Genomic DNA, 23344 nt, shown 5'->3' with positions numbered 1-23344 from the left:
GATGCAACCAAAAATATAACGGAAAGGGGGGACTCAGTTCAAAAAGTTTGAAAACCGCTCAGGTGCGGGTAGGAGGTTAGTTAGTGAAATGAGGGGAGTAGCTCAGGGTACAGGGAGGGGATAGCTAAGGGCTGTGTATGGGCAGGGGTTGCTCAGGGTGCAGGCAGGGGGTAGCTATGGGCTGTATGCAGGCAGTGGGGCTTCCAGTGCAATGCCCAGCTTCAGGGGCAAGGCACTGGGACTCCCGGCTTCAGCCTCCCCGCTGCTCCTGGCTTGTGGGGGAGGGGAGGTTTGCCGGCTCTAGCACTGTGTTGCTCCTGGCTTGGAGGGGATGTGGGGACCCTGCCGGCTTCAGCCCCACCTAGCTTCTGGCTGCGCCACTCTCGGCTTGGGGGGGATGGGGAGGGCACCGCGGGCTTCAGCCCCACGCTGCTCCTAACTAGGGCAGGGGGCCCACTGGCTTCAGACCCGCACCGCTCCTGGCTTAGGAGGAAGGGGAGGCCCAGGCTTCAGCACTGGGGCTCCAGGTTTCAGCCGTGGGGCTCCACGGCCCCCCAGAAAGGGCTCACTGACCCCCGGCTGAGAACCACTGATCTAATCCAGTCCCCTGCACTCATGGCATGACTAAGCATCATCTAGATCATCCCGGACAGGTGTTTGTCTAACCTACTCTTAAAAATCTCCACTGATGGAGATTCCAAAACCCCTCAGGCAATTTATTGCAGTGCTTAACCACCCTGACAGGAAGTTAGCCATTGATAGCTACTCTCTGGGAATGGTTTTCCACCAGTTTTGCACGCATCTTATAGTAGCTCCATCTAAGTTGTCTTTCCCTAGTTTGTTTATGAGAAGGTCAGGTGAGACTGCATCAAAAGCCTTACTACCGTCAACATATACCACATCTACTGCTTCTCCCCATCCACAAGGCTCGTTACCCTGTCAAAGAAAGCTATCAGGTTGGTTTGACACGATTTGTTCTTGACAAATCCATGGTGACTATTACTTATCACCTTATTATCTTCCAGATGTTTGCAAATTTAGAGCTTAATTATTTGCTCCATTATCTTTCCAGGTACAGAAGTTAAGCTGACTGGTCTGTATTTCCCCACGTTGTCCTTATTTCCCTTTTTTTAGATGCCCTTTTCCAGTCTTCTGGAATCTCTCCCGTTTTCCATGACTTTTCAAAGATAATCACTAATGGCTCAGATATCTCCTCAGTCAGCTTCTTGAGTATTCTAGGATGCATTTCATCAGGCCCTGGTGACCTGAAGACATCTAATTGGTCTAAATAATTTTTTACTTGTTCTTTCCCTATTTTATCCTCGGATCCCACCTCATTTTCACTGGCATTCAGTATACTAGATGTCCAATTACCACTAACCCTCTTCTTGAACACTGAAACAAAGAAGTCATTAAGCACCTCTGCCATTTCCACATTTTCGGTTATTGTTTTTTCCCTCTTCATTGAGTAATGGGCCTACCCTGTCCTTGATCTTCCTCTTGCTTCTAATGTATTTGTAGAATGTTTTCTTGTCACCCTTTATGTCTCTAGCTATGATCTGTTTTGTTCCTTGGCCTTTCTCATTTTGTCCCTACAGTCTTGTGTTATTTATGTTCATCCTTTGTCGTAATTTGACCTAGTTTCCACTTTACGTACAACAATTTTTTGATTTTTAGGTCATTGAAGATCTCCTGGTTAAGCCAGCATGGTCTCTGGCTATACTTCTTATCTTTCCTATGCAGTGGAATAGTTTGCTTTTAGGCCCTGTAGTGGGGCAACTGCCCCACTCCAGTAAAACAGGGGTTAAAAGCATCCCTGGAGAGGGCTGTGGCTGGGCTAGGCTGATTCAGGAAGCAGCCACAGCTGTGGCCAGCTCAATCAGGGTCCAGCTGGCCCTTATAAGAGGGCTTGGGGCCAGAAGTGAGAGGAGTGTCACTCTAGCCCTGGAGGGAGAAGGGCTAGCTGCCTGAGAGCAAGGTACCTGAAGTGGAGCAGTGCTGGAGAAAGGCAAAGGGAGCTGGGGAGCAGCAGCCTGGTAAATCCCCAGGCTGAGGCCTTGTTGAAGGCCTAAGAAAGGTACTGGGGAGGCAGAGGGGCAGCCTGGGGATAGGCAGAGGCAGCAGGTCCTACCCCCTTGCCAATGATGAGTGGCCATTACAGACTGTAGTCTGCCCCAGTGAGCAGGGGCTAGATGATGACTGGCAGTAGCCACTGAGGCAAGGTGGGTTTAGAGGGTTGGGGGTTCCCCTGGGAGGGGAGACCCAGAGTGTGGGGGTACAGCTAGGGGGCAGCACCGCAAGGTAAAAGGGCACCAAGGTCCAGTAGGGTTTTGCGGGCCCTAAGGCAGGCAAGACACCAGCCTGCAGAGGGCGCTCCCAGTGCTGAAGCGCTAACTTCCAAGATGACCAGCAGGAGGCGCTGTGCCCGTGAGCCTTTGCCTTGCTACAGGCACATAATAATTTAATAATAATTAAAATAATTTTAGCCAGGTGAGATGGGGACATGAAGCTGGGTGTTGTCAGCATCCTGAAGATCCCACTGCCCAAGTTTCCTTGCTGCTCCAATGGATCAGATACACTTAAAACAAGAGAGGTGGCTGATGGACCCTGCACATCCCCCGGTGGCAGCATCCTCCAGGAGGAAAAGCAATTGGCCAACAACTGCCTCTGAGAGCTCTCAGCAAAGCTAGGAACAGAGTCACCCAAGAGCAGCCCTGACCACCCCCGCTTTGGTCCACAGTGTGTCTAAATTTGCTAACAACATACACAGGTGAGTTCACAGCATGTCATGATCAACAGTAGCGAGGTCAGTGGCCGATCTAATCACATCAACATGAACCTTAATTCTCAGTTACTCTGAGGCTGTTTATATCTGACCGGCTGGTCCTGCCCTCTTCTGTCTAACACGGCTGGAAGTTTGCCAAGGGTTTCTTGGCTCCCATCGCCCAGCAGAGAGAGACGTGACAGCTGCAGTGTCTGTGTTTAATATGTAACTCTCCGACGATGGATATTTGTATAAAAGATCTCGTGGGATCAAAATTTTAACTCTAACACAACACTTGCTTCCAAGCTTTCTCCCTTGTAGTTGACTGGAGAGGAAGATTTTGTAACAGTTCTATGAGTTTATATCTTACTGTTTCTGATAATATTGGTTGTGAAGAAGCCCAACAAGCTCCAATAAAAATGTATAGCATAGGTGTTAGCTAGAGAGCAAATCTAAGTCCTACTCGTGTACCCCACTCCCCAGATGGTTCTGTTTGTGAGTTATGTCCCTTCTCCCGACCCTGTGTTTGTCTGGTCTATTTAGAATTGCTCCTCAGACCAGCACTGTCTGCCACCCTCTATTTGTATAGTTCCCAGTACAACGGGGCCCCGAGCTTGGTTGGCCAAGAGGTACGACTGTAACACACATGATTAATAACAAAGGGGAAGAAGTTTAAATCTGAGTGATAAAAGAACAGGTCATTTATTGAAAACTGCCAGAGTAAGGAGGACTCTCTGCCTCACCATATGATGGCATGTGACTAGAAATATGGGCAGCAAACACTCCTCACATCTTAGGTGTGTTAGCACCTTATAGCTACAGGGTGACTGATAGGGTTGCCAGTGCTCCAGGATTGCCCTGGAGTCTCCAGGAATTAAAGATTATGTAACATGAGGAGGCTACCTCCAGGAATACATCCAACCACAATTGGCAACCCTTGTGACTGACGAGGCTAATAAATGACTCCCCTCCCCAGAGTGGGACTTTAACCTGATTGCTAATAACTGATGTAGGGCTATGCCTGAGGGGAAAGGGAGTGATGTGATTGGCCTAAATCTGGATTGAACCTGGTCTGACAAACTCAGTTCAGTTTTGCCAGACACAATCTGATCATCACTGTTAATTCTGTAGACTCAGTCACAGCTCAGTAGTGACATGGCCCTGCTATCCCAGCATCCTGGCTGGGAGCACATCCCTGGGAGCTGGAGGAGAGCAGAATCTGCCAATCTCAGGGCAGACTGTCAAAAAATAGGGCAGAGAGCCCAACATGGTCATGTGTTTTATAATTAGGGTGACCATATTTCCCTATGCTGGATATGAACACCTCTTAAAATTACTCGTGAGTTCACTGGCAATCAATCAGAACTATGCAGTACAAACATTCAAATTAGCATCAAGTTGACTGAGCCTCCATTAAAAAGAAATACTGCCTAGTTGGATTCTTTTTATTTACCTTCTTATCTTTAAGGCTTTAGGGTTCACATTTAGGGGTGAGTGACACCCCCCCCCCACACACACACCTTCCCACACCTGCAGGGTGAGGTGACACACACACACGCCCATACACCTCTCTCACACGGGTGTATGTGTGTGTGACTGACGGACTCGACCCTTTCCCTGCCTGGTGCTCTTTGCCCTCCACGCCTAGCTGGGCCCCTGGGTCAGATCTGCCGCTCCTGGTGCCACATCTTACCAAGGCAACACATGGATGGGGGCATGCAGGCTCACATGCCTCCCCCCATTTCTGCCAGGGCTTATACCAAAATGTGTCATGGGGCCACCAGCAGCCTTTTGTCACTGTGCAGGAGGGAAGGGATAGGAGCTGCTTCCAGCCACAGAGGAGGAGTAGGGGGCAGTGATAACCTGGCCCTTGTCTTTGCAGAGCTCATCTCATCTTGTTCCCCCCACTGTGGCTGGAAGCAGCTTGTCCCTTCCTGCCCACACAGAATCATAAATCAGCTAAGACCTCCATGCTTCTGCTGGCCACCAACATAACCTAGATGCCTTCTGTCCCCCCCGGCTACAGCGTGGGAAGGAAGGAGTTAAGCCTTAAGAATGCACTGTGCACCAGGGCCCAGGTAACCTGATTGCAGAGGCTTCAGAGAACCTGGCCAGAGAGGTAGCTCAGCAGGGGAGGGTGCCTAGGGGACAGAGCAGCCCCAGGCTCCTTGGGGGCTGGACTGTAGGGCAAAGAGGGCACTAAGCCCCTGTCCGGGGGCTGCTGTGAAGCCTGCAGGGTCAGGTTGGGAACAGGCTGGAAATTGTTTCCCACCCCAGTCCAGAGCTTAGCGGCTTCCCCATGCATGCATTGCCCAGGGCTTTGACACACGCAGGGCTCGGCTCCTCCTCGCCAGTGTCCCAGGCCGGAGGGTCTTGGGCTTTCCCAGGGTGCTGGCCCAGCCAGAGGCAGTGGGGGAAGGAAGGAGTCTGCCAGCCAGACTGTTAATAAGTGCAGGGCTCCGAACAGGAGCTGGTTCTCCGCACAGCGCTGGGAGTGGGATATGTCCTGCTGTGTGTGTGTGGGGGGGGTGATATGGAGGAGCAGCAGGACTTGTGGGGGTGAAGGGGCAAAGCAGGGAGAGGACAGTGAGAGGAGGAGCATGTAAAGGGCCGATGGGTGGGCAGCAGAAGTGACCTATAATCAGCCACTGCCTGGCACCTGCCCGCACTCTCCAGCCACTGCAGCTCACAGCTAGGGCTGGCCAGAAACGGGATGGGGAGCAGGGCCCTGCTGGTCGAGAGCCAGCTTGCAGCAGGGGCTGTGCTGACAGACCAGCAGGGGGAGCAGCTGGCCCTGCACGCTGCATCTTATCCCTGCCACCAGCTTTGCATCCCCACCCCCATCATTGGTCACTGGACCACGCCCACCCCCACCCACTGGTGGGAGGATGGCTTGTGAGTAGGGACCCGTTAGTACTGATGCATGTGGGGGAGACTGAAAATATGGGATAGTTTGCCCATTTTTAAGGAAAAGTCAGGACAGCTTAAATACGGGATTGTCCCTTTAAAAACTGGACATCTGATCACCCTATTTATAATTACATTTCACCAAACCAGCAACAAATATAAACTCCTGGATCACTGGACTAGCCTTACCATGGAGTTACAGACAGTCTCCTTAAGCTCTCCAGCCCATCTCACCACGCAAACAAACTGCACCTCGTGATAATGGTCACATAAACCAAAAATCACACCACATCAAGTTCCTCCCAGTTCCAAGAAACCAGTCACTTCCCCCTCATCAATTGGTACTCTGGATCTTACACCAAGGACAACACTGGTAGCCAATGCTATAGTTAACTAACTATAGGTTTATTAGCTGAAAAGAAATTAGTGTTATTGAGAGGTTAAAGCAGGTAAAATACATTAACAGGTGAGTCAAAGTTTGTGAATCCCAAAGGATAACAGGGGTGTAGTAATTTGCCAGTTCAGGGCCACCCAGAATAGCTCTGGGGATCTCCGTCTTCTTGTTTAGTTATTCCACCCTGTTAGAACCCAAACAGTCCAGAGATAAAGGATCTTCCTTTGAATCAGTACTTACAGCTTCTTCTCCACACAACAATCAGAGACATGTTCTTACTCACACAATGGCCAATTGCTTTGAATTTAGCACTCTTCATTTGCATTCAATGAGTTATTTAATTACAAGCTTAGACATAATATAACTGCCTGCCTTTACATTATAAGAAGAATAGATAAATGAAAAGAATACAAGTAACATTCCATTAGTTTCATGAAGTTCTAACATCTGAATACACTCTTAGATTAACACACACTTTGATCTAGGTCTATTTAATTACCAGGCATGCGTAATGTAAATGTAATGTAATAGTAAATAAGATATAGTTAGGCGAAAAAATACAATTAACATCTCCTTTGATCTCTATTAACACACAAGTGAATTGGCCTGAATATATACTAATACATTCAACTCCTTTGATAGTGACACACAAGTGAATGGGCCTATGGCTCTGGCCTGGCTTTGTCAGCATAACACCTGCCACCAGGAGTTATGTGAGCCCTTCACACCAGGGTCCCGCATTCTCCCCCCATGGCATGGGCTGTGTGCATGCCACTATTCTCCCATCTATACATCCCCATTCCCTCTTCCATCCCTCCTCCATGGTATTTTTTTCTGGGAGATGAGTCATTCAGGTGGCCAACATCTTAAACTCCACTGGGATGCCAGGAGCTTCATTTGTCCCTCATATTCAGTTTACTGATTTCCCCTCAAATCAAAAGGGTTCTGGCTATTGGTGCCCAGGGCACCACCTGAAATTTTGGAATTGATCAGATGAGGCATTTAAAAGTTATCCCATTAGAGACAGAGAGACAGACAGAGAAATGGCACCAAGCGGAGTGTAAAGGCGTTGCATGCCTGGCCAAAAAGTGACATTACTAGGCTTTTTTTAATCCCTTGGAGAGGGCAGCATCCACCACTTCCCTTCCTCACCCATCCCCCAGCGTAAATGGAGAAAATTTCTCTCATCAATAGCCAGCAAAGCTCAGTACAGATGCACAGTGGCAGCCTCTTCCCTATGATGGGAACTGAGCGGGGCTAGACAGAAATGTGGAGGGCTGTGCTATATATCTTGTGGGCACACGTACATATTTATTTGTCTAACAATGCACATGTCTCTTTTATCCATGTTATCCTCAAAAGGAGAATAAAAATATACACAGATCAGTTTTAAACTTTATCTCTGGCACCTACCTGGGGCAACATTTATTCACAGAAATCAATAGGAAAAAAAATTGTACTCAGGATGCTCCTCTCTCAAAACCTCGTCTCACTCTCCTGTAAACCATTTCTCATTTAATTTTCTTTGAAAATTCTTGATCATTTATACACAAAATAAATCAACATCAGTCAAACATGGCATTTTAGAATTTCATTTTATGAAGCTCCTGGTTGGCCTGAACTGGGGCTTATACAGTATCTGGCTAACAAGCAAATGAGATCAGGCAAAAATCGTATGACAGTAAATAGTCAAATCATCAGCATTTATACATCAGTGAAAGTCAGGGCAGTGAAGCTCAGCCTTGGCTGTCACAGCTTACTTAAAGCAATTTTAAAATCATGTTTGGATACAACAGGAATTACTGAAATGTTTATTCACATCTTTATAGACACTTTCATCCAGAAGGATCCATTTGGATGTTACAGACAGAGCTGGGCCAAACCATGCCATGCGAGCAGGGGGGAGGAAACCCAGGCAAGTATTAGCCAAAATGGCAGAATGTGACCTTCCAGCTGGGACCACAAATTTCTTAGCACCTTCCTAATTGCCTTCCCTGGCTTCTCCCCACAGCACCCCCATGCAGAAGGGTAGCAGGCAATCACAGGGCGAATAGCCAATGCACCATGGCTTCTTAGCCTTACTAGCCTGGATGAGAGATGTGTGCAGGGCAGTGAGCAGAGCAGAGGGAAAGACCATTCCCAGGGATGGGGTGGGTTTCCCATGGAGCCTCAGTGTCTGTTGGGTTTGTGGGGATTCCCTTTGAAACCTCAATGTCTTTTGGGGTTGCTGGCTGCATCCCTCCCTTCCCCATTACATTATGCTGCAAACCTCCGTCATTGGTGTTTCTGAAGTATTTTTCCCCTCCCATGTGTTACCCCAGAGAAGGCGAGCATCAGGGCCAGGCTGTTTGGTGTCAGATTAGCCATAAAAGCAGAGGATATTGTTCCTTTAAGTAGCAGAAGTGGATGGTTGGTATTCGGGGGCTCTTGGAGGGAACACTCATGTAGGAAAGGTTTGCAGGTCACTGGATGGTACCACTGTATGAGCAAAATGCAGTGGTGAGGACAAATTGGGATTTGGGCGATTTGCTCCTTAAGACAGAGGTGCAGAATCTCCACATCTGGGTCTTTCCCTCCTTCTTTAATTTTGCCATACTTCGATATGTGATGTGAAATGTGATGTGATGTGAAACGTGAAATAGCATTGTTTCTTTATCTGTTTGGAAGCTGCGACCTGTGTCTGATATTAAAAGAGAATCACCATTACATTTAATGGAAATTAACTTCTGTAATTCTCCATTCACAAAAGAGTTTCTCAGCCTGTTTTTGATTTCAATGTAAAGGCTTCCTTCAGGCTCTCCAGTGCCTGTTCTTTGGTTATTTCACCCCAGTCCTCAGGGAGATCGGCTGGGAGAGCATCAAACTTCTTAGCAAACTGGTGATTGAATTCCTTGAAAACAAACTTCCAGTAATTGGAAGCTGTGATGCTGGGATCTGGCTGGATATGCCAGTCTGGAAAAAATTTGCAATAATCTTTATAAGGATGAAACTCCCCTTTTATCTCCGAACAGCTGAATGTTTTATTTGAAGCTACACAAGAGGAGCATATATCAGAGACAAGTATTCTTGTTTTATTCCACCGATATGCCCCTAATCCTTCAGGTCGGTGCACTGAAGCAAAATGCTCATCATGCGCAGGAGCTCCTGCTTCACAGGGGACTTTACAGAATGGACACTGCTTCCCACAGCCAAACACTCGCTTGAAGATTTCATCCTGGGGCTTCACTGCAAGTTTTGAGAGTTTTGACTGAATTTCCAGATTTTCAAAAGTGGATAAAACTTGTTTTTCCAGGTCAGGAATAAACTGTTCTATAAAAGCTGAAAATTGGTCTGCACTTGCTGTGTTTTTAAACAGTATCACTTCTAAGCTATCCCTGGGAATGACTAGATCCTGCTGCAGCTTTTCACACAAGTTGTCTAAAAAGGCAGAGACTGTCTTAGTCTTCTCACCTTTGGAGTATTTCAGAACATGGCTGAGTTTATTAATTATTGGGGAGAAAATGCTTTTCTCCAAATCTCCCAATCTTGCCTTCTCTTTCTAGAGCATTAACAAGTGTCTCTGTATCCGGGTTTTGATAAAATCTACATAATTCCTTGTGTATTGCACATAATTGTTAAAGTCATTTTCTTCCAACAGCTGCTTCAGAACAAAGAATTGGAAAAACTCCGGGTGCTGTACTCAACAGAGCGTTCACTGCTGAGAATGTCATCCACAATTTCTGTCCCAAGTCTCTTGTTCACATAGTCCACCAGGGCAGGTCTCAGACACTGATCACAGAAATTCCAGGCCCTGTCCTGACATTCATTCTTCTCTAAGTACAGAGTTTTGAATGTGAAGAGATATTGAGGTGTCAGTTTCCCCAGATGCTGCAGAGGATCATTTTCTTTAATGAATTTTTCATGCATCATCTGAAATGCCCAAGCTGCATCCCCCAAAATGTGAAGCTTCAGGTCAACTGCAAAGCAGACGGTGGTGTGAAGGTTTTGAACATCAGCCTGCTGAAGCCACTCGTTAATCATCCACAACAACTCTCTGCAATAAGTTTCACCATAATCTGCTTTGCCATTTACTTTTCCATCAGTGTAACTATTGCACTCTTCTATTAAGGATTTAGCTACAGCCTCTGTTTTATGCCAGCATTCCTGTGTCAAGAATTCTTTCACACCTGATATTGATAGTGTGTAACCTCTGAACACTTTTAAGTCTAAGTATTCCTTTTTCATTTTGAAATGTTGTGTTTTACAAGCACACAAGCTTTTGGCATCCTGTAACATCTTCCAGACTGCACTGCCCCTATCCGCTAGGTCTCTTCTCAGCTGGAACTCCACATCTTCAAATATGTTGCGTCTCTGTAAAGGAATGAGTGATAATTCTGACAATGTTTCTCTCCGCATGTTCTCAAATTCCTTCTCCAGCTCATCATTATTTAATTTGCAGTTGCTTTTCCTGCAACGGTTCAGAAGACCATCCACTTTTTCTTCAGTTTTTCTCTTGTACTCTGACAGGACAGAGTCTGTTTTGTGTTGGCCTTTTTTAATATGAATCGCTTTTTGCCACTTGCTGAATGAATAACTCTCCAGTTCATTCCTGAGACTATTGGCACTTCTTCTAAAATCTTCTTTGTACTTTTCTATCAGGAGCAGATTTACTGCTCCACTTTCAAAATACTGTTGTAAATGATTCACAATCTTCTCTGGTTCTTGCCTCAGTTTTTCCTGTGCCTCACTCTTTAGTCTGATTGAAAGATTAGTGTCTAGTTTAGCTGGTGGCTGATTTTGGATGAAAGTTTCCTTTTCAGATACCCAGAAACATATCTCCTTCCGGAAACCCCATTCCCACTCTGCATATTTCACAGACAGCTGGTTATAGGCTTCATCAACAAGGCTGTTTCTAAAGCTGAAAATTAAGTTCTCATGTTTTACAGCATTCCACAGGCTCCTCACCCATTCAAGAAATTGGGGAATGTCATTGGGAGTTCTCTCTTGTGAACAATCTTTCAGAAATTCAAACAAATATTTCTTTAATTCATAAATCTTTTGACTGTATCCCAAATTCACTGGAGCCATGGGGGGCACTCCGTGCCACAAAGCAGGAATGTACCAACTGTGTTTTTCCAGATCATAATCCATAATATCAGAAAAATTCATCTCCTTGCATTTCTTTTCCATGTTTGCTGCAGCTTTGGTCATTTCATTCAGCTGTTCCAGGAGGTGTTTCCTGTCCCTCATGTTTTGTTCATGTGCAGACACGTCACTGACGTTCTGATGCACAAACTGGCAGTTGGTTTTTTTTCCCGATTTTCTCCATTCTGAGAAATGCATGGACCACAATTTGCAGAACATCTTTCATTTCAGTGGCATTCTCCATGGCCATGTTAACGATGGTGATGTCACTCAGTCCAATCACCAGGGTGGCCAGCTCATTGTCATGTTGATAACTATCCTCCAGCTTGGCCAGTTCGGGGGCTTCCAAGCCTTCTGTGTCTATCACCAGGATGAAATCACAGCCCAGTTCCTGCTGAAAGTTCCCTGCCACTTTAATGAGTAACATGAAGGCTCCTCGTATACATCAGCCACTGCTCACTGCAAACTGCAGGCCGAACATGGTGTTGAGGAGGGTGGATTTCCCAGTGCTCTGTACTCCCAGCACCATCGGAACCAGCATTCTGGACCTTCCCCCCAGCTTGGCATCAAGCTGTCTCAGAACATCTGTTACCCACTGCAGTGGGATGTTGGAAATGGCTCCATCAATGATCTCCATGGGAAACCCTTCCAGCATGAGGTCAGCTGCTCTGCCTGGGAGATGGGTGAATTGCCTTTGGCTTTCTGCCATTTTACCTTCTTTAACCATTGAGCATTCAGCTTCATAAAACTGCCCCAACTCACGCATGAAATGCTCCACTCCTAAGGAACTGGCAGAGATTAATTTGTCTAACTCTGCAAACGTTTTGGGGTCATCTTTTGAGTTTTTGCATTTCTCTTTATATTGATCCCGTAGTTTAGAAAGATTCTCCCTAGCAATGGGATCCAGGCCAAACTTCATCCATTTCAGGAAGTAATGTTTCTCCCTGTGACGTAGGTGTTTTATTCCAGTAATAAATGTAATCAAACCATCAGTAAGGTCATGTTTATTCTTCTGAGCACATACATCCATTAATTTCTTTTTCAGCTGAGATTTATAGTTCTCAAGTGGGGTGTCTCCTTGCTTTCTCATTCGGCACAGCTCTTTATCCACTTCAGCCAAGTTTCTCCATGTCTCCCCTTGGAGTCTCAGCTTTTCCCTCTTGTACTTTGCCACATCTTTGATTTGTGCAGTGATTTCCTTTGCATATGTGTTTGCGGTCTGACATTCCTTGTTATCCTCATCTACCTGGATGCCTAATTGACGTGCTGTCTCAGCCATGGCTTCTATACTCACTCTCTTGGGAGAAGATTTCATTATGGCTGCTATTGCAGACTGCAGAACTTTTACAAATTGTGCCTTATTTGTGGTACCTCCTTTCCACAGCACATGTGACTTGTTCAGTTTCAGCATCGAGGCTAACTTTTTCAGGAATTCCAGCGTTTCCTTGGCTTTCCCAGCCTGATTATTGAAGATGAAGTAGTATTTAGTGGCTGATCCCTGCAGAGATAACAGCGTGTATTCTCTCTCATTGATGCTCTTCGTTAATATGAACACTGCTGAGGAGACCTCTGTGAAAAAGCTGAACTGCAGCCAGTGCGACTCAATGTCTCCCCGCAGGTTTGCAACCGCAACAGGCTCTGGGAAAAGATCCAGATTCTCCCTCCCAGCAGGGAAATACCAGGAAATCTCGAGCAGCCCACCTGCGATTTCCCGGGGGACGTTCCCAGACTCCATGGCTCGATGGATGAAGAAATCCTGGTGCTGCTGGGAGGGGCTGATAACCTCATTGAGGAGGTGGGACTTGGAGAAGCTGCAGCTCCCCATCCGCACAAAGGAAATGGTTGGCATTGACGTGAGCACCAGGCTCTCCTCTCTGAACCCTCTGCTCTCTGACAGGGAGTGCGGCCTCCACTTCCTCACAATGTCCCTCATGGCCCACAGCAGTAGGGTGCACTTGGGGGTGTCGAGGGCAGGTAGCAGCAGAGGGAGGGCAAACTGGCACATGGACATTTTGGACAGGATCTCCTGCTGTAGGGAACTGTCTGAGCAAAGCAGAATGGCACAGAGAACATCAAGGGTGTGCAGGGAATCACTGGTGTCTGTGTCACTGAGAAAAGAAAAATCTTCAGGAATATCCAGATCCTCTTTGTCCATAGTTAGTGTTTGATCATTGGGTACCCTGTGCTCAAGGCTTGTGCTTCTTGCCATCCCATTCAGAGCCATGAGCTTCCTGAGGAAATGCCAAGGTAAATCTCCTGTTGTCTGAGGAGGGCAGTTCTTTAGACTTTCTGGTGTGATTTCCAGGACATCTCTCAGCTTTAGTTTCCTGCTTCTGTATTTCTCCTTTTCTAACTTTGACTCGATGTAATGAAGGGCTTTTGGTCTCTCTGCAGAAAGGTAATACAACATAAACACTTTGTTAAACTGAAAATGTTTTCAGGTAGAACTCTTACTTTGGTATTAGGGCCAGAATGTGAAGGAATTGCAATTATTAAACAAAAATCGTGGAGGTCTGCATGCTCCTTGTGAGTGACAACCACGTAGCGGGGTCGTGTAGCTGGAGTACTGAAGCACCATTTATCTGGTGCAACCTTCACAGATTTGACCCAACTGTCACACTCTCAGTCATCCTAACTGAAATGCCACACTTATGGAGAGCTACGGAAATTCTTTCAGACAGGTCATGTATTCAACTAGAAATGTGGTTTCGGTTGGCCTAAAATTATTGCAATTTTGATATGAGAGGTTTCAGCCATTCATAAAATGGCCAGAGAAGAAGGAGGAGGTGGTGCTGCTGTTCCCTCCCCCAGTCCTCCCATAACATGTAGCCCAGTGGATGTGGGAAAGCCAAGTTTGAAATCCTGCTCTGAAACAGGCCCCAAATTAACTTTTTTGAGTCACCAAAAATTTCAAAATATTGTAGATTTGGTTTGACGCAAACTAAATATTGTTTTTTAACTTTTTTTGGAACCACCACCAAACCAAACAAACAATTATTCATCCAGCTCTGCTCAGTTGCAATGCAGGCAATCCTTCAGGCAATGCATAAATTCTTCCTTCTTTCCACCTCCCTTGTTTACTACTTCACCTGATGGTGTTCTTGTCACCACTTTTCTTCTCAGTACATCACACTAGGGCAGGAAGTGAGGATGAATTTGTAGTCAGCTTACTGGCCCACACTAGCAGCATATTCTACCCAGGAGACAGATCCGCAAATGTTACAAAGGCTGAATGATGACTAGAAATTGTAGCAACCAGCATGGAACTTAGAGGGAGGGTCACAAGTTGCAGGAGGGAAGAGTATAGAGAAAGCACCAGCAGGTCAGTCTGTGTGCACATGGCTCGAATGCTAAGCTCCAAGTGCTGCAGCTCTGTAAATAGTTGCTTGAACAAAGGGCTGGCTTAGTTTAATAAGACTGGATCCTCACAGAGGAAAAGATTGATGGATGATATTGAAGCAAATTGAGAACAAACAGACAAAGGCGTATAATTTAAATAACACCAATATTCTGAACACTAGAGGTGTAGAGGCATTAGATGACAAAGTCTGTGAGTACGCTGTTCGAACATTATGCCAAGATGACCAGGCTCATATATGGTGATGAGGATAGAGCCATTGCAAAAACATGCAAGATGGAGTATTTAGGAAGAAAGGCGAAGATCATTTAAATATGTGCCTATAGAATTCAGTACTTCAGGCTTCAGAGAGATCTTTCTCATACATGAGCTAGAAGATGCAATAGAGAAGCTTGAACCAAGCAATTCCCCTGGGCTGGACCCCATCTATGACCATGAGATAAAGCACTTTGGGAAGAAGGCTAGAGCCAGGTTGTTGGACATCAGAAATTACTCAAGGATAAAAAAGGAAGGTACCTAAATTGATGGAAATCACCAGTTACTGTTTCTCTGAAATCCGGCAAGGATCCCTCTTTTCCAGGCAGCTATTGGCTTATATCTTTAACCAGTCTCCTCTGCAATATAATGGAAAGAACAGTACAGTCAAGGCTTCTATGGTGGCTTCTAAAAGAAGGAAAGGTAGAACCTACCCAAATGGCTTATGGGTCTTTGCACTCAATGACAGACTTGCTGGTGGCCTTCTGGCAGCCTCTTAGCAATGGCTTCCAGAAAAAGCCACCACAGTCATCAACAGGAGTCTGTTTTAAACTCAGTGCAACATTTAATGGAGTCTGGCGTAATAGGCAGTGAGATGGGAGTTTGGTAAAATGCACCTCTGGATAAGAGGTTTCCTACCATACAGGAAAAAAAAAAACCCACTAAGATTAAGTTATACTCCTTCAAAGACAACGAGGCCAGGATTTCTTCAGGGCTCAGTATTAAGTCCCGGTGTTTTTTTTGCTGCTCTCCTCTGGTCTGTCAGACTACCTGAAATGATTTGAATACACCCATGCAGACGATGTTGCACTTCATACCATGGGTCTTGAAAAAGATATATGGAGAATGGTTTGAATAAGGACTTAGAATCATAACTAGATGGGCAACGCAACATAAATTCAAGCTCAATCCAGCAAAAACAAAGTCCACCTACTTTACCATAATTATAGGAGATTCAACTACAGTCCAATCTTCACACTGGCTGGAGAAGGTATTGCTGTTGAAAAAATCTGCTATACCTTAGAGTGACATTGACACTGTACTCATGTTTGGACCACAGGTCAAAAAGTTGGCAGCCAAAGCAAAGAAGAGATTTGGCTCTTCTATAATGTATTTCAGGTACCAACTGGGGTTCACATGTTTGAACACTGAAAACAACATGCTGCTCAATATCTCATCCAATACTTGAATAACTCTTACCTGTCTGGTCACATAGTGCTCTCATTGTCTGGTCACACAGTGCTCTCAGTAACCTTGCCAAGATCAATGTTGTGCAGTCATCTGCAATTCACACACTAACTGGAGGTGTAAGATCCACTCCAACAGCAATTTGTAAAAAGAGTTTTTGATGTTCAACCACTTGAGAATCATAGAGAAGAATAGCTATTTTGGTATGGCAATTATTTCATTCCCTATCTGAATGTCATCACTGTTCAGGTCTGTTCAGAAACTGGAAAACCAAATTAAGGCTGAAAAGATCATCTTGTTTCCAGAAGTGCACAAAGGCTACTGGAGAAACAGAAACACTTGATGATGCTATGAGGGTAGAGTGTGTGAAGCAACATGTACACCCACTCATCCCTCCACATGAATCTATTTACTTTAATAAATCTCTCTCCCTTTGGGAACCTTGCTCAAAGGAACATACGGAGTTGGCCACCCTAAAGAAAATTTTAGAAAAGCCCATTGAACAGTATCAGTCACAAGGCAAACAGATTCATGGGTACACTGATGGTTCATCAAATAAATCCTTTAAGAATGGTAGCTGTGGATGAAGAATGTCTTCATCCAAGACCCTAGTGGAGAACATACTCATGGCACCACAAGAAATAAACAGAGCAGAAATAGAGGCCAGTGTTGTGATCTTTGTTGACAGGTGTCTATCCTCAGTTCCTTTAGAAGAAACCAGAATGCTATCATCAATGCAAAGCATCAAGAGGTTTGGAGGATCAGAGAGAGAGGCAATAAATTAACTTTGGAATGGATTCTATCACATGTTGACATATACAGGAGTGAGATAGCTGATAACTGTCCAAAACTGGAAGATCGGAAATTCATGAAAAAACTCGTACAGAAACAGACAGACATCATCTTCCTTTCCAAATGCAGACAGATGGACATCGTACCAAAAGGACTGAAGGTAAAAAATCCATTACAATCTACATACCACACAGACTATGCTGACAGCTTGTGCCACACGCTCTCAAAGAAACTGTGGAAGCACCTGATCAACATCCTCTACAGCAAACAGGGAAAGATTAAGAATGAGCTCTCAAAACTGGATACTCTCATAAAAAAACCAACCCTCCACACAAACTTCCTCGTGGCTGGACTTTACAAAAACTAGACAAGCCATTTACAACACACACTTTGCTTCTCTACAAAAGAAAAAGGACACTAAACTATCTAAACTACTACATGCCACAAGGGGCCACAGCAATGGTTCCCTTAACCCACCCAGCAATATTGTTAATCTATCCAATTATACTCTTAGCCCAGCAGAAGACTCTGTCCTATCTCGGGGCCTCTCCTTCTGCCCCTCCACCCCCACGAACATCATACAGTTCTGCGGTGACCTAGAATCCTATTTTCAACGTCTCCGACTCAAGGAATATTTCCAACACACCTCTGAACAACATACTAATCCACAGAGACCTTCCTACCAACACTACAAAAAGAAGGATTCTAGGTGGACTCCTCCTGAAGGTCGAAACAACAGACTGGATTTCTACACAGAGTGCTTCCGCTGACGTGCATGGGCTGAAATTGTTGAAAAGCAGCATCACTTGCCCCATAACCTCAGCCATGCAGAACACAATGCCATCCACAGCCTCAGAAATAACTCTGACATCATAATCAAAAAGGCTGAAAAAGGAGGTGCTGTTGTCATCATGAATACGTCAGAATATGAACAAGAGGCTGCCTGGCAGCTCTCTAACACCACTTTCTACAAGCCATTACCCTCTGATCCCACTGAGAGTCACCAAAAGAAACTACACCATTTGCTCAAGAAACTCCCTGAAAAAGCACAAGAACAAATCCACACAGACACACCCCCTGGAACCCCGACCAGGGGTATTCTATTTGCTACCCAAGATCCATAAACCTGGAAATCCTGGTTGCCCCATCATCTGAGTCATTGGCACCCTGACAGCAGGATTGTCTGGCTATGTAGACTCCCTCCTCAGGCCCTACGCTACCAGCACTCCCAGCTATCTTCGAGACACCACTGACTTCCTGAGGAAACTACAATCCATCGGTGATCTTCCTGAAAACACCATCCTGGCCACTATGGATGTAGAAGCCCTCTACACCAACATTCCACACAAAGATGGACTACAAGCCGTCAGGAACATTATCCCCAATAATGTCACGGCTAACCTGGTGGCTGAACTTTGTGACTTTGTCCTCACCCATAATTATTTCACATTTGGAGAGAATGTATACCTTCAGATCAGCAGCACTGCTATGGGTACCCACATGGCCCCTCAGTATGCAAACATTTTTATGGCTGACTTAGAACAATGTTTAATCAGCTCTCGTCCCCTATTGCCCCTACTCTACTTGCGCTATATTGATGACATCTTCATCATCTGGACCCATGGAAAAGTAGCCCTTGAGGAATTCCACCATGATTTCAACAATTTCCATCCCACCATCAACCTCAGCCTGGACCAGTCCACACAAGAGATCCACTTCCTGGACACTACGGTGCTAATAAGCGATGGTCACATAAACACCACCCTATACCGGAAACCTACTGACCGCTATTCCTACCTACATGCCTCCAGCTTTCACCCAGACCACACCACACGATCCATTGTCTACAGCCAAGCTCTACAATACAACTGTATTTGCTCCAGACAGGGACAAACACCTACAAGATCTCTATCAAGCATTCTTACAACTACAATACCCACCTGCTGAAGCGAAGAAACAAATTGACAGAGACAGAAGAGTACCCAGAATTCACCTACTACAGGACAGGCCCAATGAGGAAAATAACAGAACGCCACTAGCCAATCACCTTCAGCCCCCAACTAAAACCTCTCCAACGTATCATCAAGGATCTACAACCTATCCTGAGGGACGACCCATCACTCTCACAAATCTTGGGAGACAGGCCAGTCCTTGCCTACAGACAGCCCCCCAATCTGAGGCAAATACTCACCAGCAACCACACACCACACCACAGAACCACTAACCCAGGAACCTATCCTTGCAACAAAGGCCGTTGCCAACTGTGTCCACATATCTATCCAGGGGACACCATCATAGGGCCTAATCACATCAGCCACACTATCAGAGGCTCGTTTATCTGCACATCTACCAATGTGATATATGCCATCATGTGCCAGCAATGCCCCTCTGCCGTGTACATTGGCCAAACTGGACAGTCTCTACATAAAAGAATAAATGGACACAAATCAGATGTCAAGAATTATAACATTCAAAAACTGGTTGGAGAACACTTCAATCTCTCTGGTAACTCGATTACAGACCTAAAAGTGGCAAGTCTTCAACAGAACTAAGATGGAATATAAGCTGGCCCACCAGGGTTCCCCACCCTCCATTGCTGGTAAACGTTCCCGCCACTTGGTAGCTGGGTGGGAGACGGGGGTGGGGAAATGCTCCCAGCACTGGCAGCTACTCCCCTGGTCAGGGTGGGTTTTTTGCACACTGGGAGAGCTCTTTCCCAGCGCTGGTGCTGCGACTACACAGCCACGTTAAAGCGTTGCCACGCTTGGTGGTGAAGACATCCCCTAAGTCCAGACAAGGGTGAGGGCACAGTGCCCCTCTTACTTTGCCTTCATTTAGATGGGAGGCAGTAATTTAGGGCAGGCATCTAACAGCAGAAAATTAACAGAACCCCACGATGGCTCAGCTGTGCTGGCTGACACGTTCCGTGTGAGAGAGCAGAGAACCACATCTCCATCCATTCCCCTCCCACCTTCAGCCATGGACACACAGTCCTTTCCTCCAGCTCTTGACACAGCTCCAGGGATTTATGCCTCTTCTTCCTGCCCCCTTGTCAAATTGAGAGAGAGGAAACTTGTCCCTGAAGCGGTTTCCAGAGCTCAGGTGCCAGTTCTGCTTCTCAGAGAGCTTCTCCTGCGGCTTGCGGGCAGGGATGTCCTGCTCTGAGGAGCCAGTGCTGATGGGACACCTCCCCAGCTGCAAAGGGAGGTTACTGTGGGGCAAGGAGAGGCCCTTCTGGCCTATACTATGGAAGGACTGGGGGAGCAGGAATATCTGGGAGGAACATGGGAGAGAAGGAATGGTGGGGGCAGCTATAACCTCTGTAAATGCCCCCACCATTAATGTCATGCATCCTTAGTCAGGAGTTCTCTCCCTGATGATTGGCCCATGGTACAAGAGATCCTTCGTTCAATCACTGGGGATCCCATCACTGATGATCTTTGTGAAAGGCAAAGGAGGCCTTTGCAGCTGAGCTAGGATCTGTGCTCTTTCTCCCTCCCCACCTACGACTGCAGTTTCTTCTTCTCTCCACCTCCTACGAGGAGGTCAAATATATCCCGTCCATTGATAGGCACCTTTGAAGTTCAGGTGTGGACAAAGCACCCTTTCAGTTAGTCTAAATATGGGAGCAATTAAATACCCCACGGTTTAGTGGGAGCAAAAACAACAGAACCCACCACCCAAGGCATGGACCAGCATGGCAAGGCCTGAGTAGTAGGTGAGACAAGCAGGCTGAGGAGAACCCTAGGACTAATTGCAAAAATGCAGGGGCTGGGGAATGGATTTATGTTGCAGATAACTATCGAAAGGAATAAGGAAGCCAGCAGAAACCCAGAGAAGCCTTGGTAATGTGGCTGTGGAGGAAGCCAAGAAAAAGCCCTTTGTTAGGGCACAGGACTGGCTACAAGCAAGTTTGCATTTCTACTGTGTTCAGGGAAACAGAGCTGTGTGACCTTCTTCTTAAGTAAACAAGATTGTACCAAGTAATATGGGACATTTATAATCAATTTCTCCTCTTAATGGAAACAACCTGGAGAGGCCCCGAATACTGTTAAGCACTTGGGCCGAGAGGCAACCCTATAAAGAAATACAGTACACACAAAAAATGCCTTTAGCTTGAACTGCAACACAAAACCTTAACTCTGAATTCATACTTCCCCCACATGAAAAGAATAGATCATGTATCTTCACATTTCTAGAAAGCTCATGTTAATGTTGCTGATGTCACAGTTAAAGTTTGTGTTACAGTTGGAGGTAGTGGGCAGTAGCCTGTGGAATCGCCAGGTCCATCAATAAGAGTGATGAACACAATCTGTGGGTTTTAAGGCTCGATAGAGAAGCCTCCGAGCCTAAGGCCAGCCATGCTCTCTGGTTTATTTGGGCAGATCCTCTCAAGCCTGCTTGTGACACCCCCACCCCCCTGACAGGGCCACAGACCCCCCAGTTGAGAACCACTGTGGTAGAATAGATCCCTGTCAGCCGAAAGAGCTGAGGCTTTGTCTTCACTGCAGAGTTAACTCTAGTTTTCTACACTCAATTACTGGGCTTGAGTCAGCCTCTCTCACATGAGAAGAGCCACACTGTGAATAAACAAAGGTCCTGCTGTGTCCAGACTGGCACTGCACTCACTCAGGTGGGGCACTGAGACTTTTAGGAGCTCATCCCAAGGCTCTTTGCACAGCAGTGAGCTGAGCCACTCTATGGATTCTTCCCCAGTGGATGGTGGGAGAACTTGTCTGTACTTTCTTGGGACACAGGGGAAGAGTGGGAAGGCATTGGAGAATCAGAAGCACTCAAGTACAGCTAGCTTGCATCCATACTACAGAAAGATCATGTTAGCTGGTGAGTTGTGCTAACTTAGGCTTTAGCCTGTGCCCCGAGGGGCCAGCTCACTTGAGTTATAAGCACCACATCCTTTAGGGTTTTTCTGTGTGGACAGGAGTTGAGTTAGGGCAATGCATAAGGTGTAGCTCGAGTTAACTCGGCATCTCCTTTTGAATCTGAGCAATATTATCTGCAGAATACAATGAAAATACTTCACTCTCACAAGCCCCATTCACACCTGGCAGTGCCAATCTCTTCTAACCATGTTCACTGCCACTACAGAACAAAGGGCGATAAGAGGACATTGTCTTGGGGAAGGTCTGTCTCCTCCAGCTCTCTGGTTTGTTGAAAGTCTAATTCCAACTCGGGATTTATGCCACCTTTCTCCCACAGCTTTGGGGCTTGCAGAGTCTGTGATTCCTGATTTAATACCTCCATCAAGATAAACAGAAGAGAAATAAGTTATTTAATGACTAATTCTCTTCAATCACATCCTGTTTTGTATGTGTTTGTTTTATTCAATACACTGCACCTGCCGGCAGGGCCGGCCCACAACATTTTGGCACCTCAGGCATTAGGGTGACCAGATGTCCCAACTTTATAGGGCCAGTGCCGACTTTTGGGTCTTTTTCTTATATGGGTTCCTATTACCCCCCACCCCCTCTCCTGATTTTTCACATTTGCTGTCTGGTCACCCTATCAGGCGGGGAGCTCAAATGACGCCCCCATGCCCCCTTGCTTGGGCCAAAACTTTGAAAGGTCTCAATTCTGCCTTCTTTCTGTTCTACTCCACCCATGGTACTGCTCTGCTACCTACCCCAATAAAGGAGAACTAACAACTTTAAATGCCTTGTTCAAAAATTGTAAGTACACTTTACTGTGCAGACAAGAAAAAGTTACATTTGCTGTTCAGGCGTTTGAAAGTTAACACTGGCATTTTGATGTTTGAATAATCAAAGTGGTGCTTTCCGTGCCTTCTTGGTTGCAAAGATTTGAACTGCTTCTGCTTCCTGGAAGTCCACAGTGTCGGCCAGCTCATACTCTATTGAGATGGTTGCAAGGCCGACTAGCCTCTCCTGGGTCATTGTGGAGCATAGATGTGTTTTTACTAATTTCAGCTTGGAGAAGCTGTGTTCTCCACTGGCAGCTGTTACAGGAAGTGTTAGAAATATGCACAGAGCAACAAAATAATTTGGAAAGATGGTGGTCATCTTATTTGTACACATATATTCCAGAACAGCCTTTGGAGTTGATCCTGTTGAAATGTATCTGAAAAGGGCTTTCAGTTCATCACCTATATCACTTGCATCAATATCACACATGTCATCATGTGTCAACACAGTCTCTAGTGCCCTGCATTGCTGGTTTAGGTCTTCTTCAGGTACAGTGAGGAGTTTGGGAATATCCTACAACATCCCAAATATGCTGCTGTGATCCTGGAGCTGCATGAAATGTTCTGCAACGGATTGTATCGCATAGTCTAGCACCCGGTTAACGAATTCAGCTTTGAATTGTTGTTTGGGGTCTCTTATGAGATTCTCCCGTGCCTCATATACAAAATGTCGTCTTCTTTGGTGACTCTTGTATTCTTGAATGGGTGGGGAAATAGCTTCAGTGTGAAGCTCCTCTACCCATTTCTGTGCACTGTTCAGAACGTTTTGAAATACCTCATCTGGCCAGAAGGAGTGTAGGTAGCTGCAGCGGCAGAGGAGCCAGCCACCAGAGCTGGAGACAGGGG

General features: G+C 46.0%; 1 pseudogene; it reads right to left on the bottom strand.

Annotated features, from left to right (window-relative positions):
- Window positions 1–8820: 8820 nt before the first annotated feature.
- LOC140912849 (up-regulator of cell proliferation-like) lies at window positions 8821–13542 on the bottom strand (annotated as a pseudogene).
- Between the last annotated feature and the right edge of the window lie 9802 nt (window positions 13543–23344).

Source organism: Lepidochelys kempii, chromosome 6 (genome assembly GCF_965140265.1).
Source record: "Lepidochelys kempii isolate rLepKem1 chromosome 6, rLepKem1.hap2, whole genome shotgun sequence".
NCBI lineage: Eukaryota > Metazoa > Chordata > Testudines > Cheloniidae > Lepidochelys > Lepidochelys kempii.
Note: the sequence above shows the minus strand (reverse complement) of the source record. Positions and strands in the feature narration are given on the sequence as shown.